This window comes from Chenopodium album, chromosome 3 (assembly GCF_948465745.1).
Source record: "Chenopodium album chromosome 3, dcCheAlbu1.1, whole genome shotgun sequence".
Classification (NCBI taxonomy): domain Eukaryota; kingdom Viridiplantae; phylum Streptophyta; class Magnoliopsida; order Caryophyllales; family Amaranthaceae; genus Chenopodium; species Chenopodium album.
Genome location: NC_137836.1, coordinates 30361647 through 30366387, shown reverse-complemented (window position 1 = coordinate 30366387; position 4741 = coordinate 30361647). Strand labels below are relative to the sequence as shown.

At 34.4% G+C, this 4741-nt stretch overlaps 1 non-coding gene across 1 annotated transcript; it reads left to right on the top strand.

Moving 5' to 3' along the window:
* The first annotated feature begins 260 nt into the window (after nucleotides 1–260).
* On the top strand, nucleotides 261–366 carry LOC145625710 (small nucleolar RNA R71). The gene has a single exon (XR_014110617.1). It is a non-coding gene; the product is annotated as a small nucleolar RNA R71 (small nucleolar RNA).
* The last annotated feature ends 4375 nt before the right edge of the window (nucleotides 367–4741 follow it).

The following is a 4741-nucleotide window of genomic DNA, read 5'->3' as shown; positions in this document are numbered from 1 at the left end:
TCCCCAAAATTGTCATTTGTGAAGAGAGATTGTTGATTGCATTTAGATGATCAACCGAGTACACCGAAGAGCTACTCTTGCTAGTTGACTCCCTTTCTCCATCTTGCTAATCTCTATAGTATCTCACTGCATCTTCAATTATGTCTACCACTTCCTCTTCCATTTTATTCATGATGGGACCTCCGGCTCCTCCATCTAGACATGACATCCCTTGAGGACTAAGGCCTCCATAGAATATTTGAATAATTTGGTAAGTAGGAATTCTGTGGTGAGGACATTCTCTTTGATACTCTTTGTATCTCTTCCATGCTTCATAGAGGCTTTAACTAGGCTTTTGCTTGAAACCTTGAATCAAAGCTCTAGCCTCCGCCGTTTTCTTTTGTGGAAGAAACGGATAGAAGCTCCTTGGTCACTTCATCCCATGTCCTTAGAGAATTCGGCATGACCTCCTTGTCTAGCCATTCCAAGGTACGCCCTATGAGGGAAAAGGGAAAAAGCTTGAGGCGGATAAATTCTTGGGAAATTCCATTCACCTTGATAGTATTACAATATTTTTTGAACTCCTTGAGATGATTTAGTGGGCTTTCATGCTTGGCCCCACTAAATTATCACCACTCTATCAATGTGATCATTGCTAGCCTTATTTCAAAATCATTTGCTGGTGTTGTAGGTGGAGCAATCCCACTCTCAAATCTATATGCACCGGAAATCCCCTGTTTTTTCAACGCCACCCTTAGATTTTCTCCCGTTCTTGCTTGTTTCTCTTGTCGTGGTTCTTATTCACTTGAAGTGCTAGAACTCAAAGATCATCTAGCAACCCTTAACTTGCAATAGTTCTCTCAATCTCCAGATCAAATGGCACTAGTGAATGACCATGTGCTCTATGCATACAATCTCAAAAGAAATGATTAGTAGCATGGCTACAAGTGTAACCCAAAAAGAAAAAATCTTTTTGTATTTTCAATTAAGGATGAAATAGACTCAACAACTATAACAAAGCACCAATATCATTTCCTGAAAACGGCGCCATTTTGATGTAGGGAAAATGTAGGTCGTTTTCTACCCTTCCCTAGAGACAAACGAAATTTATAAACACTCGACCAACCTAATACGATAATATATGATAAGTCAAGGGTCGAAATCAAAGGAATAAGTAGGTACAAGCTATTGCCTAGGTCAAGCTACTTCGAAGATTGTAGAACTATGGCTGGTAACTAAGGTATCAAAAAGCTAGATGAAATGAGAAATTCAATATGCTAAACACTAGGGATATAAGTTCCACATGCAAGCTCAATGCTTATTGTAAGGAATATTTCAAGTGTCATCCCTAGCTTGAACCCCTCTGTGATCATACACTAAAGTACGGTGGCGTCCAAAGGGAAAGAAGATAAAGCAATAGAGTCGCCAACGAGTTTTTAGGAACTTGTAAACTGTTCACGAGGTGAGGGTTATACCCCTTAACGATCCAAGAGATCGACAACTCCATAAGGTCTTGAACCAAATAGGGTTCGGGGATGAAGGTACAAATCCAACCTACAAGAAATTGAACCTGCCCTAATAATAGGCCTCTACTTTATTCTGATCGTATTCATGTGCGCTTTCTGACTAACATGAAATCAATAGGTTAACCCTAAACCTGTTTATCTATGTTGGTTGAATATTAATGCACAAATAAACTATTATTGGCGATCACTTGAATTATAATCAAACTACCCTAAACAAGATTATTAATTATCTTATTAAGCGTGATTACAAGTACCAATTCCCTTTAAACATGCATAAAAAGGTGTGATCAAGCAATAACAATAAAATGTCAAGCAACATAATAATAATCAAATTATATATATAAGTTATCCGTTAATTAACAAATGACATGAAATAATTCGTAAATTAACAAATTACGTAAAACAATTCGTAAATTAACAAATTATGTAAAACAATTCGTAAATTAACAAATTACGTGATACAATTCGCTAATTAACAAATTACGTTAAATTATATAATTCGACACAAAAATAATCATAATCATAATCATAATTATCATAATCATGTTCATGTTAAAGCATAATAATAATAGCAAGATACTAGGCATGATACTAACAAGATTAATAACAAACCCTAGCATGTCACTAAGCATATAAAAATTAAAGTTTTAACCCTAACATGATACTAACAATCATAAATATTAGGAAGAACATAAAAGGCATCATATTTTTAATCATACTTAATATTAAAGTTACCCTAGACATGACACTAGGAATTTATTGTTGTCACCCTAAACATCAAATTAAGGAAAACATCCTAACATGATAGAACGCTATTTATAAGGAAAATCAACCAAAAAGATAGAAAATCAAAACAGAGTTCTGACGCGTAAAACGGGAATTAGCGCCAGACGCTGACATTAGCGCCAAGCGCCAAGCTTAGCGTCAGGCGCTAATGCTGGCGTTTGGCGCTGACTAAGAAATTGACGCGTTTTCTTAAAATCATATAGAAATTGTCGTATAGGAGGATAAAATCGTATTTTCCTCAAAAACGTTCTTTTATTCTGATTAAAACTCGAAAAGTCAACAAAAGTCAATTTATCAATGCTAATTAGATTAGGAATGAAAAGAACCTTCTAGAAGAATCTAGAATACTAAAACCATTCCTAATTGCATTAGGGATGATAAATCTATATTAGGCCCTCCTCTAGATCATTGGGTCGTATATAAGGCACAAACCGAGCCCAGTTCAGTAATTTGGCCATAACTTCCTCAATATTCAATCGGAATTGGGCTTATAACATATCGTTGGAAAGGTCTTTTCAATCCATATCCAACTACACTATTATTGGACCCATATCATGGACCAACCAAACTGGATTGGCTGTTTTCTTAAAATAGGTTTTCAAAATTAGAGAGAGGAGAAAAGAAATTAAAACTTTCCGCAACACTAAAGTTTCCACACTTTAACTTCTTTCGATTATGATTCGACGTGAAAGGTACTCATCACTGGGTTTGGTCACTAGGTGAAAAGAGTGCTTTGGCAGCGGTTCAAACCCGGTCTAAGGCACCGGTTTGAACCGCTGCCTATGTGGGGGGTGCCAAAAACCCACTTTTTATCACCGGTTCAAAACCGGTGCCATGTACCCAAATAGGCACCGGTTAACTGGTGTCATATGCCCAATTAGGCACCGGTTAACCGGTGCCTTTAACTGCTCTCCCGCCATTTTTTTTGTGGTAGCTATTTTAGGCACCGGTTGGTGCCTAACCGGTGCCTATTCACCAAATAATTTTTTTTTGTTTTTTTTTCCAATTTTCGTGCAATAATATTTTAAAACAAAAAACCTGTTTCCTGCAATAATAATAACCTGTAATTGCAGCAATTATATTAAATATAATAATATTATTATTATAATAACTAATAATAATATTATTAATTATTACAATAAGATACAAAAATAATATTAAAAACAAGAATTCAATTATATATATAGATATAAATATTTCCAAACGCAATACAAAAAAAAAGTTGCTTACATATACAAATAATAGTAAGTAAATATATAATGAATAATAAGTTATATAGTTCAAAAGTTAACATAAATAATTTACAATTACAATGCCATTTACATGTTGAAGGTGATAAAAGACGCCAACATGTCATGAACTTCATTAAGCTCCTTGATTGTCAACGGACCATCCTTTTGGACCTTGCAAAACTTGAAATACAAAAATATTATGTTAAAGTTAATTAATTAGGCAAAACAATATGTATTTTATCAAATATTACCTATATGACTCCTATGTAGACCATTTCCTACATTACTTATCAAATGAACTATTTCTTTCTCATAACATGTCAATGTTGGGTAGTTGTATGTGTGTAAGCCCTAAAATTATATAGGAGAGCATTTTATTAAGGTTTATGACGCTTTTTCCTCAAAATGGCCATAATATGGCCTATATGACTTTACTTTGCCCATTTCCTACATTTCTTATTAAATGAACTTTATTTATCTCATAACATGTCAATATTATCTAGTTATAGGTGTATAAGGAAAGAAATCACATCAAAAGAGCATATTAACACAAAATGGCCCAAATATGGCCCATATGACTTCTATTCAGCCCATTTTCTACCTTTCTTGTGAAATGTCCTTTTTGTTTCTCATAACATGCCATTGTTGGGTAATATTAGGTGTCTAAGGCTAGAAATCACATCAATATAGCATTTCAATAAGTTTTAGGACTTACCTCATCAAGCTGTTGAGTGTCCGTACAATGAGTCACAATGTCAAGCATGAATCTCATCACATACAAAGCACAATCAAGTCCATTCTCTTGTTGTGCGCACTAGCATATGACAAACAAATCACATCAGTGAAACATGCAAAGGAAATGAGCAAATATTTACTATCATAGATTTTCAAGATAATCACAATATCATGTAAATTACCAACGGTGACTTCCATGTTGGACCCTTTGGATCACGACAATGTAGCTTCTTCATAACACTGTAGTAAACAAAAAGTACATTCAAATTTGATTAGTCGTATGATTACTAAATTAGTTATTATTAGCAATAATCATCACTAGGTTGCTATACATATTTACTTTTGCAATATAGACTTCACGAGCCGCTTCTCCGATGATCGAGCTGAATTAAGGTGATAAATTGTGTTAGTGGAATTACAAATCACCATGAGGCTCCAATGCTCCCTACATAAGTTCACAATAGACAAGAAAATTAATATTTA